This window comes from Saccostrea echinata, unplaced genomic scaffold, assembly GCF_033153115.1.
Source record: "Saccostrea echinata isolate AGI-Se365-2 ecotype Australia unplaced genomic scaffold, CSIRO_AGI_Sech_v1 ptg000006l, whole genome shotgun sequence".
NCBI classification, from domain to species: Eukaryota; Metazoa; Mollusca; class Bivalvia; order Ostreida; family Ostreidae; genus Saccostrea; species Saccostrea echinata.
Genome location: NW_026889755.1, coordinates 4,941,101 through 4,955,724, shown reverse-complemented (window position 1 = coordinate 4,955,724; position 14,624 = coordinate 4,941,101). Strand labels below are relative to the sequence as shown.

General features: G+C 36.3%; 1 pseudogene; it reads right to left on the bottom strand.

Moving 5' to 3' along the window:
* The window catches only part of LOC133180193 (receptor-type tyrosine-protein phosphatase alpha-like), a 208,653-nt pseudogene that overhangs the window by 30,343 nt on the left and 163,686 nt on the right, over nt 1-14,624 (bottom strand).

Below are 14,624 nucleotides of genomic sequence, written 5' to 3'. Positions count from 1 at the left end.
GAAATTTACAGTATGAGCAGATAGGTTAGAGTTATTTAAAAAAATATATGAATTCATTAAAAATAATAAAAGTTAGATGAAAAAATGTAAATTTTTCGCAATGATTCCTTATGTAAAATTGAAACAAACTGGGGAAAATATGGGAGGGGGGGATAATTCGAAATTAAGTACACTTTATTTTTCTTAAATGTTAAAAGAAACAATGTCACTGAACACTTGTAAATTGCACAGTATTCTTTTTTAATACGATAGTAATATTCGTCGTTGCGATAGTTTTAAAGTATGCAAACAAGTATGCAAACATAAATTAACAAAATTAAACTCATTCTAGGTCAGGTTTTGAAAATTATAAAAACTAAGAGAGAGAGAGAGAGAGCGCATTTATTATCATAGTCCGAAATAACTAACGTTTTTCCCTGGCCTTTTAACGATTTGATGGTACGTAAAGTATCAAAATCGTAAAAAAAGAAAACTTCAGATATTTCGGATTGTTATTATCATAGACATGTATTTTTAATCCACATATCTACAGATTTTTTCACATGTACATGTTCATTTAGATATATCTTAGTGTCCTCTACAAAAATTTGAATTTTTCAATTAAAATTTGTATATGACAATTGTACTTAGCAAATTTGGCTATATCCATGAGATCTGCAGACCACTGGTCATCAATACCCGTCACCTCTTGTCATATACAAATTTTAATTGAAAAATTCAAATTTTTGTAAAATTGTCATATACAAATTTTAATTGAAAAATTCAAATTTTTGTAGAGGACATTAGGATATCACATTGCATGAGTGACCCTCACTGATAAAGATCGTTTGGAAAATAGATTCACGAATGTGGTATGAATTTTTTAAATTCATTGTTTTAGGAATGTCAATTTGTCCTTAAGGGTATGACCCGAGTTGACCTTTAAATACCTGCCCTCATTCTTCTTCAACGCTTTGTCTTTGGAAATTATTTATTTTAATTGACCTTTTTTTTCTAATTGGGGGGTTTTTAATTTGTGTAATTGGAACATATCTGGGTATTGAGTCATTTTCGCCCGCTGTGATAAACAATGAAGTACAGTTGTGTATAGAAATATATCTGTCATCACTAAAAATTAGAAATGTCAAGAAAAAAAAGTTAAACAAATAAGGAAAAACAGTTTAAAATCAATTTTGCAGAAATAGTTAAAAGAAAATGGGGTATTTAAGGATGTTATGTTGACATATGCATTATTGCTATATCTAGACTTAGAGTAGTCCACATCTAGCTGTCTAGACAGTTCACTGTCTGTCAGTAAGTTTTCTCTGTGATATTTTGATTGGTACATTTCATCCTAGTGCCCTTTAACGTAAATAAAATAAAATAATGTAATTATATAGACTCTGTAGCAAATGATGTTACATCTTGAAGGTTCATAAATGAAATATAGGTCTAGTTAATCGAATTAATAATGTTAATTTTCCCACCTATTTCTTCTGGGAGCGGCAATTTTTTTTATATATATATTTTTTTTCTCATCAAAAAAAAAAAAAAAAAAAAAAACTGATTTGCTAGAATAAAAAATATTCAAATAAATTGAATTTTCACATGGTTCTGACTAATACATTTCATTACTATTTATCAAAAGAAAAAAAACTTCAGGATTTTTTAAATCAAGGGAAATGATTACATGTATGTATGTGTGTATGTATGTATGTCCATGGTTTGAAGATTGTTTTTTTTTCATATGACTCTCTCTCTGTCTTCCAATCTGAAAAAAACGTCAAAATTTTTATTATCATTTTTTTTTCTTTTGATAATTTTATAATTATAACATCTGTTACCGAATATTAGAGGGAAAAAGTGTATAAATTTCGGGTCACCCCGACTAACGTGTCACGTGTCCAGAAGTCCGTGCAAATTTCGCGCACTTTCAGAGATGATCATGATGGCGAAGAGGATGAGGGTGTTTTGTGTTTTCACGCTATGCAATGGTTTTGCTTGTGGACGGATGTACAAGATGTTGGCCGAAAAGTATAGTCAATCGTGTTATGAACTGTCAACACATTTATTCGAATTGTGTGACCCTAACGATCCCGAACAACTGGGAGAGTGTACGAGAGCTCAGGGTTTCGAGGTGTTCCACGAAAGTAACAGTCGAAGGAGGGTCTATCAATGATATCGATGTTGTCAGAGATAGACGTGGAAATTTCTGCAGTGGAACAAAAGGTGAGTGTGTGTACAACTTTGAACAAAATACGGTAATGCTTGTAATCGTGAGAAAGTATATAATTATCATTATTATGCATACAAATTAAAAAAGAAATAAAAAAAAAATGATATGTAGAATTTCAGAATGATGCTATAGAATGGATGAATTCTGGTTTCTTATTAACTAATCATTTGGAGTGACACCTATAATATAATGAAACTGCTAGATCCATCCGTGCAACATGTCACGTGGTTCTATGACGTGATCTCTTTTTATAGAAAAGATTGAATGACGTCTACAATCGTAACTACTTGGCTATTTCTCTCTTTGGAAAATGGCCGAGTTGTTACGAATGTAACATCTATCCTGTTCCGAAAGGATGTAAACAAATGGCGTCGCCCGGAGTTGTTGTTTTATTTTTTTTAAAAAATCCACAAAGGGCTTACCTGTCAAGTACACTATACCTCATTTTTCATATATTTCATCCAAAACAAAAAAAAAGAAAAAGAAAAAGAAAAAAAGGAAGTTTTTCTGTTTGGAAATAGAAAATCATATGAGCTTAGAAACTTTAGTTAGATAAACATTGTAGGTACAGATATGTCAAGTGGGAAGTCCATTGCTACCCCGATGCCACCAAGTGTATCTACAAGTACCCAGATGCCACGACGTGTATTAACAAGTACCCAGATGCCACGACGTGTATATACAGCTACCCAGATGCTACCAAGTGTATCTACACCTACCCAGATGCCACCAAGTGTATCTACACCTACCCAGATGCCACGACGTGTATTAACACGTACCCAGATGCAACCACGTGTATCTTATTCTACACCTGTAGCCCAGATGCCACAACGTGTATCTACACATACCCAGATGACACCACGTGTATCAACACCTGTTCTGATGACAACAGGTAAAGTAAATCTTACAGTTATGTACAATCAGCAGGTCTACATATAAACCTATGTACAAAAAAAAATGGAAGGGAAAAGGTTTTTTTTTCACCCGGATCAACAAGAAATACTCAGTATTTAGGTTATTTGGTAGTAAGATTAAAAGAAAAGATGTTATCAAACTTTTTGAATAAAAATATATATATATAAGACAGTTTGAAACTAGGTTCCATGATAAAATACATTTTGGATAATCATTTTAAACAAACTTTTTAGTGGCACATTCTAAAAAGTTTGGTACGAGGCGAGAGTGGAAAAGGTTGATGTTTAATCGTAAGTATTTGGATGTATTTGTTTAAATGACAAATAGATCATTTCAATGAGATTTTACTCAAAAATTTAGTCTGTTACCAAATTTTAAAAGTCTTTTTATACTGTTGTTTTTAGAATTGCAAAAAAACATTTTGCAAGAATGGAATTAAAGTATTTCAGAATTCATTGTAGAGTTGCAAACAACACTGAAATCAACAACAGCCCCAACTACGTCTGATGAAAACCTCTTCAGTCATCCAGAAGTATCAGGTCAGTTTAAGATCATACCAAACTTGAATCTTTTTCCTTGAAATATTTAGACAGTGTAACTGGATATATGAATTGAATATAGAAACAGAATATGAAAACCAAAAGGAGATAAATATTTTTTTAAGAATATTCAGAATTGGAATGGTGGGCAATTGATGACGTACAATTTTCATTTGAAGATGGAAAATTTTTTATACATGCTTGGTATCTTAGCTGTAAATTTCATGTCTTTAATTGAAATACAAAGAAAGAAAAGTGAAGGTTTTTTTTTTTTTTTTTTTTTTTTTTTTTACAAATAGGTTTCCTCACATGGGCAGCAATGGTAACCATAGTACTTATTCTTATATTGTTGAGAAGATTGATTCTTTCCAATCCATGCCAGTGTCATTCCTTGAGCCGGGAAACAAATCGTACACCACAACCAATCCCTCAACTGGATCAACAGTTTGAAATGCCTTCTTTGTTGAACACACCATCTCTAGCATCGACCCCCCAACACAAATGTGTCGACTTTCAGCACCCCCACATCAACGACGCCGCTCATGCCACCTTCGCCAGTGTCTGCTCACACCAGATCGAAGTGTGTGAAAAAGATGTAAGGCTTTTTGTATATTTCATTCTGAAATGATGGCGTGCAATGTTTGACGTATTATCATGTGCATTATGTTTTTCACAGTATTATGCACTTTTTTCATATTTTGCAAACGTAAAGAATTTTATCTTCGTTTTTTTTTATTTGTTTTTTTTTTGTTTTATTATGTGAAATGAACAATTTGTTCATAAAATGATGTCTCACAGTGCTTGACGTACTACAGAGTGTAGTATATTTTTCACAGTATATGTAGTTTTTTTATTGTTTTTTTTTTTTTTTTTTTTTTTTTTTTTTTTTTTTTTTTTTTTACAATTTTGTAAGGAGGCAATTTTGTTACAGAGAATTGAACAATTGGATTTCAATCTTAAATGACAGTATGCAATGTTTTGACGTACTATTGTGTGTATTGTGTTTTTCACAGTATTATGTACTTTTTCATATGTAACAAAATGCAAACAATTTTATCTTCATAGTTTTTTTTTTTTGTTTTATTATATGAAATAAACTGAGTGTATTAAGTTTTTTCACAGTATTATGTGGGTTTTTTCTTGTATATGTTTTTGCAAGTTTTATGTACTTTTTGTCATATTTTACAAATGTAAACAATTTTATAAAAGGATTTTTTTTGTTTGTTTTATTTTTTTGTTTCATGAATGAACAATTTGTTCATAATATTTTCCAAATCGTATACACCATTTGTTCATTTTTTTTTTACAGCATAATAAGATTTCATATTATAAAAAAATTCATGATACTAAAATTCAAAATGGTGTATACATTTTTGGTATTGTATGTGATTACTCATAGTAGAGATTTTTTATTTTATAAAAGGATTTTTTTTGTTTGTTTTATTTTTTTGTTTCATGAATGAACAATTTGTTCATAATATTTTCCAAATCGTATACACCATTTGTTCATTTTTTTTTTTACAGCAATAATAAGATTTCATTTTATAATATTTCATGATACTAAAATTCAAAATGGTGTATACATTTTTGGTATTGTATGTGATTACTTATAGTAGAGATTTTTGTTTATTAAAAGCAATTTTACTAAAATGTGATTTTTGTTGCTTATTTTAAAGAAAAATAATAAATATTGTTCTTAAAAACAATCGTCGTTTTTTTTTTTTAAATAGTATCTTGATCTGGTTGAGCTACTGTCTGAATATGCTATCTCCAATTCAATTACGCTAATACTTAACCAGAAGAATGATTTAATAAATGAAGTACTTTAGCATAGATGTTGCAAACTTCAAATACATAAGAAAAAAGTATAAGTAAACCTTGTGATTTAAAAAAAAATATATAAAATGGCAGAAGACAGTCTCTTGAAAGAAATTTTGGAGTCCTTAAATGATGTAGACACCATTAATTTGTTTGCTGAAGTCCATGGTCTAACGGGTAATATCGATGTCGAAAACCGATTAAAGGAAATCAATTGGAAACAACACGTTGACAGTTTATGGGAAGAGCTGCTTCTTGACCTGGAACCTTCTTCAAAGAGACCAAGACCATCACTTGATGACACACCATCAACTGGCGTTCAGACAGGGGGTGGAGAGGAAAATACAAAAGTTGAGAAACCTTACTTTATATGGAAGAAAGATACCCGGACCTTCAAAGAGAATCTCGCTCGCGACACAAGTTATAAGGTTAAATTCAATGATGAGTGGCAAGGGGACAGATTAATAGATATTTATGACAAATTACATGATATGTTCGATGACGTGTTGTCCCAGGCTAGAGGACACGATGCTGATCTAGGTCGAGTGGTACTCAGTCAACCCAATTTAAACAACCCCATTGTCGTCCCATTACAATCATGGGAAAACCTAAATTCTGATACAGTGATGTCTGAAATTACCAAGGTGCTAAACTCCAACGAAACAATTCCTGTTGACGAACATTTACTCGTCACTGTAGGATCAATCGATTTGCCAAAGGGTGGGAGTTGGAGTGGAAATAAATTATCGGTAACGTCGCTCTTTGGACCTAATAATACTCTGAAGAGAAAGAAATCGGTCTTGTACGTTGAAAATGACAACAATCTCTGTTTACCCATCGCCATAGGTCTATGTTTCATGAAGACCTGTAAAAACGTAGACGCTCAAATGTGGTCTCGTTTAATCGGAAACGACTCGGAGGAGGCCATTATGAGTCATGTGATTCAACACAGAACCGTTCCCAAACACTATTACGGTAACTTACTTAAAAAATCACGTAAGAAGTACCAGACCGAAATGGCCATTTGGCTGTGTGAAAAAGCAGGTGTACCTGTCAACAGATATTTGGGTCTGAATGATATCGAACCCTTCGAAACCCTGCTGAATGCGAGCATCAATGTGGTGTCGTCCCGTGTGGGTAACAAATTTGTCCGTGTTACAAAAGGAGATATGGAAAGAACTTCTCTTTACTTGTATCACGTAGAAACAGAAAATGAGAAACATTGGCATGGTATTGGAAATATACAGGGGTTCTTCAATACCAGTTACTTTTGTCATTCGTGTTTGAAACCCTATAAAAAAAATATGCACATACTTTTGCGACTTCCTGTGACGTGTGTCTGCACGATAACTGTCCCGAGTCGGAAGTGCAGGTAGGATGTCCATCTTGCGGTCGTGTCTGTCGTTCACTCACCTGCTTTGAAAGGCATAGAGTCGAGAAAATGGTGAGAAAAGACAAGCTGCCCCCCGCCTGTGAATTGTGGCATCAGTGTAAGAAATGTCGCGTTAAACTGTCGGTTGCTAAACGCAATCCTAAACTACACGTCTGTGGCGAGTGGCAATGTCCTAGCTGTTACGAATACTACGTAGGGGAACACTTCTGTTATCAAAAGTCCTCTCAATCCGATCCTGAGGAACGAGAGAAGAAAAAAAATTCATTTTCTGACTTTGAAACACGTCAAGATGATATTTTTCAATGCGAACAGGGTTACACTCCTTCTCGTATTAGATGTCGAGAATGTGTTATCAAAGAACGTCAGTGTGTAGATTGTAGGCTCTGTCGATATTGTGAGGATCCGTCTTGTGGGCTACAACAGCATAAAGTTAATTTTGCAGTACTACAAACGTCCTGTCATGTCTGCGAACAGAAAGAATTAAACAAAGATTCTAAATGTAACGAGTGTGGTGTACGCTGTGTCAGGTGCTGTCAAATGAAGAAATCAAAGTTCGTGGGGCCCCCCTGTCCAGATACTTGTGGTCACCGGGAACTGATCTTTCGTGGCGAAAACGCGGCACAACAGTTTTGTGCCCACGTGACTCAACCTCATTTGAAAAACACGATTTTAATTGCTCATAATGCGAAAAGCTTTGACTTGTATCCAATTTTAGAGGTTCTCATCGACCGACATTCGATTCGGCCAGATAAAATCATTTATAATGGATCCAAAATAATGTACATGCACATCGCCAACAAACTTAATCTCACGTTTTTGGATTCGTTAAATTTCCTCCCCATGAAATTGGCAAAGATTCCAGAAGCGTTTGGTTTAGAGGAACTCAGTAAGGGGTTCTTCCCGCATTTTTTTAATACTAAAGAAAACCAAACGTACGTAGGTCCTTATCCGGCTCTAGAATTCTACGGATACAATTTCATGTCGACGGGGGAGCGAAAGAAGTTAGCCAATTGGCATGCAAACAAGAGTTCCGAAGTATTTAACTTTCAAGATGAAATGTTGAAATACTGTCGATCGGACGTTGACATTTTGAGAAGGGGCTGTATAGCGTTTCGAAATACGGTACTTCAAGTCACAACAGTAGAAAATTCACATGTTCAACCTGATGTTAGTATTTCAAAGACTACCATCGATGGTGTAGACCCATTTGACTATGTAACGATTGCCAGTGTATGTATGGGCATTTACAAAACTTTATTTCTCAAGCACAATATTGAAGTTGAAATCACCAAAGACCAGACATCCACTTGGCACACAATGAACGATTTTGAGGGTGTAAAGGGAATATGGCTTGAAGGAAAATGGGTAGCCCTCAGTGACCTGGAAATGGAAGACAACATTGAAGTGGTAAAACGACAGTTAAAGAGTCCCATAGGTGTAGTACCTTCTCAGGGATACGTCAGCAAAGAGAATTTTAGTAAAATCTCTATCCAATGGTTAGAATGGCTTATGCATCGAAGTCGACAACGTGGAACACATGTGCATATCCAACACGCTCTCAATGGGGGGAACATCATGTACCTGGCACCAATTACCATTGTGACGGTTTTGTTGCGAATCCTAACGGGAAAGGCACCATATACGAATTTTATGGTAAGAGATTATTTTGTGTAACAAACTTTGGTACCGAATTTGCCCCTCCCTTTCCCCTAACGGAGGGAAGGGGGCGGCGGCGGCAAAGCTTGTGTTGAAATATTTTTTTTTTAAATTAAATGTTGCGTGTATTTTTTTTTTTAAATAAGGTTGCGTTTACCATGGATGTCCGGACTGCTTCCAACAGGATCGATCTGATGTCAAGCACCCCGCAACAAACCAGACGCTAGACGAACTCTTCAAAATGACGAAAAAGCGGGAAAGAGAACTCAAAGAGCTTGGATACGACCTGATCGTCGTATGGGAGCACCAGTTTCGATATCAGTTGGATAAAAATATTGAATTACAGCAATTCGTTTCCACATTGGATCTGCAAGACAGGCTTGATCCCCGTGAGAGTTTCTTTGGTGGCCGGACCAATGCTGTTAAATTTCATTATAAAGCGAAAGAAGACGAAATTATTCAGTATTACGATTTCACAAGTCTCTACCCTTGGACAAACAAGTATTGTCGTTATCCTGTGGGTCATCCGACCATTATCACGGATGATTTTTAGGACATATCCAATTACTTTGGTCTCGCCAAAATTAAAGTCCTTCCACCAAGAAAATTGTATCACCCCATGCTTCCGTACCGATCCCAAGGTAAACTGAAATTTCCGTTGTGTCGAACATGTGACGGGCACGTGGTGTACTCCTGAAATTCAAATGGCAGTGAGGAAAGGGTACAAAATTGTGAAAATGTATGAAGTTTATCATTTTGAGCAGTCGTCTCAATATGACCCCACATCGGGTAAGGGGGGTCTGTTTGCGGATTACGTCAATATGTTTCTTAAAATTAAGCAAGAAGCCTCGGGATTTCCGACCGAGTGTGACAGTGAAGAGTCGAAACTGGAATACATCCGAAAATATAAAGAAAAAGAGGGCATAGATTTAGAGTATGAAAAAATTCAGAAAAACCCAGGTTTACGTTGTTTAGCCAAACTCTGTCTCAATAGTTTTTGGGGAAAATTCGGTCAGAGGCTCAGCATGAAACAATCCATGTTCTTTCACGAGTCCGAATCTGCAAAGTTTTTTCAGATTCTCTCAGATCCAACTAAAATCCCTCAAAACTTTCATATTGTTTCCAGGGACACCCTTCAATTTGAATGGAGTAATCACCCCTTGTTCATGCCCCCTGATTGTAAAACAAATATATTTTTGGCAAGTTTCACTACTGCACGTGCGCGTTTGCGCTTATTCAGTGTACTAGATCAGTTAGGGGAAAACGTGCTTTGATACAGAAAGTGTGATTTTTAAAAACCCCAAGTATGACGATCTGCATTATCTACCTATAGGAAATTATTTAGGGGAATTGACTAACGAGATCACACCAGAAGAGGGTTATATTGTAGAATTCGTATCGGGGGGTCCAAAAAATTACGCTTACCGTACGCTTTCGGGTAGGGAAGAATGTAAAGTCCGGGGGTTTACTTTAAACTGGGCTAACTCCAAAGTGATCAACTTTGAAGCTATTAAGTCATTGATCTGTGCACCACAGGATAAGCAAATTGAAATTGTCAACCCCTGTAAAATTTCTAGAGACAGTCGAAAAGGAAAATTGTTAAACCGTATAGAAACCAAACGATATCAAATGGTTTACACCAAGAGGAGAATTCTACCCAATCTAGATACACTGCCATTTGGATTTTGTTAAAACCATGATAATGAAGATGTACAATTTAATAGCGATTTTTATTTTAATATTCACATTACGATTCAATGTATTTATTATCATTTACAATAATATGCATTGCATTATGTACAATATAAGTTGGTTTTAAAAGAACAGTCTTTTTTTTCTCTCCAAATATAACACTCAGTAGGTAAGCCAAGGAATGTGTTTCTTTGTCGTTTCATGGGCACACCAGGAGGTTTTCCTATTATTTGAGTTCTACTGACGTAACCACTTCCTGTCTGTGAGGTGTCATTGATTCATTCACTCATCGTTTTTTCAGACATCTGTTTTTGATCCTTGTTGTCATTCACGATGTCAGGTTTAACAGGCTCTTCTTTTGTCTCAATTCTTTGTAGGAGATGCTCATATTTTACTTTTGGCACTAGTATCATTTCTCTTGCCATTTTTGTCCATATGAACAATGGGTTTCAGTAACAATGATACTAATGGTAGATGTTTCAATAAAATCCCACGTTTCTGTTTCGTACTGACTTCTCTCGATCCCAGTGATCGAATGTACGTCTGGTAAGGTTTCAGCTGATTTATATACTTCTTCGTCAGAGGATAAGTTCCCGTGTAAATATTCAGGGCGATTTCACTGATGACATCGTATTGTTCACTAGTCAAAGACTTAACGATTAATTTCTGTTGAGCGATGTTTGCACTAAGCATAAAATGTAAAAATGCCCTCTACTTCCGTATTCTTCGGTTCATTTTTGCAGTATGAATAAATTGTGATCAAGTACATGTATTTATAGAGGTTGATAAATAACCATGTCCTCTCCTGGCAAGATGTGAGATCGCAGTTGGTACTCTTTGTTCTGGGTAGGTTCTAAACAAACGTGTAAATAACCAAAATTTGGACGTGTTGCAGTTTCGTATGCTGCTTTGAAAAACGGAACACATCCTGGTAATATTTGTGAACCGAAGGTAATGATTTTTGTTGCTTATTTTAAAGAAAAATAATAAATATTGTTCTTAAAAACAATCGTCGTTTTTTTTTTTTAAATAGTATCTTGATCTGGTTGAGCTACTGTCTGAATATGCTATCTCCAATTCAATTACGCTAATACTTAACCAGAAGAATGATTTAATAAATGAAGTACTTTAGCATAGATGTTGCAAACTTCAAATACATAAGAAAAAAGTATAAGTAAACCTTGTGATTTAAAAAAAAATATATAAAATGGCAGAAGACAGTCTCTTGAAAGAAATTTTGGAGTCCTTAAATGATGTAGACACCATTAATTTGTTTGCTGAAGTCCATGGTCTAACGGGTAATATCGATGTCGAAAACCGATTAAAGGAAATCAATTGGAAACAACACGTTGACAGTTTATGGGAAGAGCTGCTTCTTGACCTGGAACCTTCTTCAAAGAGACCAAGACCATCACTTGATGACACACCATCAACTGGCGTTCAGACAGGGGGTGGAGAGGAAAATACAAAAGTTGAGAAACCTTACTTTATATGGAAGAAAGATACCCGGACCTTCAAAGAGAATCTCGCTCGCGACACAAGTTATAAGGTTAAATTCAATGATGAGTGGCAAGGGGACAGATTAATAGATATTTATGACAAATTACATGATATGTTCGATGACGTGTTGTCCCAGGCTAGAGGACACGATGCTGATCTAGGTCGAGTGGTACTCAGTCAACCCAATTTAAACAACCCCATTGTCGTCCCATTACAATCATGGGAAAACCTAAATTCTGATACAGTGATGTCTGAAATTACCAAGGTGCTAAACTCCAACGAAACAATTCCTGTTGACGAACATTTACTCGTCACTGTAGGATCAATCGATTTGCCAAAGGGTGGGAGTTGGAGTGGAAATAAATTATCGGTAACGTCGCTCTTTGGACCTAATAATACTCTGAAGAGAAAGAAATCGGTCTTGTACGTTGAAAATGACAACAATCTCTGTTTACCCATCGCCATAGGTCTATGTTTCATGAAGACCTGTAAAAACGTAGACGCTCAAATGTGGTCTCGTTTAATCGGAAACGACTCGGAGGAGGCCATTATGAGTCATGTGATTCAACACAGAACCGTTCCCAAACACTATTACGGTAACTTACTTAAAAAATCACGTAAGAAGTACCAGACCGAAATGGCCATTTGGCTGTGTGAAAAAGCAGGTGTACCTGTCAACAGATATTTGGGTCTGAATGATATCGAACCCTTCGAAACCCTGCTGAATGCGAGCATCAATGTGGTGTCGTCCCGTGTGGGTAACAAATTTGTCCGTGTTACAAAAGGAGATATGGAAAGAACTTCTCTTTACTTGTATCACGTAGAAACAGAAAATGAGAAACATTGGCATGGTATTGGAAATATACAGGGGTTCTTCAATACCAGTTACTTTTGTCATTCGTGTTTGAAACCCTATAAAAAAAATATGCACATACTTTTGCGACTTCCTGTGACGTGTGTCTGCACGATAACTGTCCCGAGTCGGAAGTGCAGGTAGGATGTCCATCTTGCGGTCGTGTCTGTCGTTCACTCACCTGCTTTGAAAGGCATAGAGTCGAGAAAATGGTGAGAAAAGACAAGCTGCCCCCCGCCTGTGAATTGTGGCATCAGTGTAAGAAATGTCGCGTTAAACTGTCGGTTGCTAAACGCAATCCTAAACTACACGTCTGTGGCGAGTGGCAATGTCCTAGCTGTTACGAATACTACGTAGGGGAACACTTCTGTTATCAAAAGTCCTCTCAATCCGATCCTGAGGAACGAGAGAAGAAAAAAAATTCATTTTCTGACTTTGAAACACGTCAAGATGATATTTTTCAATGCGAACAGGGTTACACTCCTTCTCGTATTAGATGTCGAGAATGTGTTATCAAAGAACGTCAGTGTGTAGATTGTAGGCTCTGTCGATATTGTGAGGATCCGTCTTGTGGGCTACAACAGCATAAAGTTAATTTTGCAGTACTACAAACGTCCTGTCATGTCTGCGAACAGAAAGAATTAAACAAAGATTCTAAATGTAACGAGTGTGGTGTACGCTGTGTCAGGTGCTGTCAAATGAAGAAATCAAAGTTCGTGGGGCCCCCCTGTCCAGATACTTGTGGTCACCGGGAACTGATCTTTCGTGGCGAAAACGCGGCACAACAGTTTTGTGCCCACGTGACTCAACCTCATTTGAAAAACACGATTTTAATTGCTCATAATGCGAAAAGCTTTGACTTGTATCCAATTTTAGAGGTTCTCATCGACCGACATTCGATTCGGCCAGATAAAATCATTTATAATGGATCCAAAATAATGTACATGCACATCGCCAACAAACTTAATCTCACGTTTTTGGATTCGTTAAATTTCCTCCCCATGAAATTGGCAAAGATTCCAGAAGCGTTTGGTTTAGAGGAACTCAGTAAGGGGTTCTTCCCGCATTTTTTTAATACTAAAGAAAACCAAACGTACGTAGGTCCTTATCCGGCTCTAGAATTCTACGGATACAATTTCATGTCGACGGGGGAGCGAAAGAAGTTAGCCAATTGGCATGCAAACAAGAGTTCCGAAGTATTTAACTTTCAAGATGAAATGTTGAAATACTGTCGATCGGACGTTGACATTTTGAGAAGGGGCTGTATAGCGTTTCGAAATACGGTACTTCAAGTCACAACAGTAGAAAATTCACATGTTCAACCTGATGTTAGTATTTCAAAGACTACCATCGATGGTGTAGACCCATTTGACTATGTAACGATTGCCAGTGTATGTATGGGCATTTACAAAACTTTATTTCTCAAGCACAATATTGAAGTTGAAATCACCAAAGACCAGACATCCACTTGGCACACAATGAACGATTTTGAGGGTGTAAAGGGAATATGGCTTGAAGGAAAATGGGTAGCCCTCAGTGACCTGGAAATGGAAGACAACATTGAAGTGGTAAAACGACAGTTAAAGAGTCCCATAGGTGTAGTACCTTCTCAGGGATACGTCAGCAAAGAGAATTTTAGTAAAATCTCTATCCAATGGTTAGAATGGCTTATGCATCGAAGTCGACAACGTGGAACACATGTGCATATCCAACACGCTCTCAATGGGGGGAACATCATGTACCTGGCACCAATTACCATTGTGACGGTTTTGTTGCGAATCCTAACGGGAAAGGCACCATATACGAATTTTATGGTAAGAGATTATTTTGTGTAACAAACTTTGGTACCGAATTTGCCCCTCCCTTTCCCCTAACGGAGGGAAGGGGGCGGCGGCGGCAAAGCTTGTGTTGAAATATTTTTTTTTTAAATTAAATGTTGCGTGTATTTTTTTTTTTAAATAAGGTTGCGTTTACCATGGATGTCCGGACTGCTTCCAACAGGATCGATCTGATGTCAAGCACCCCGCAACAAACCAGACGCTA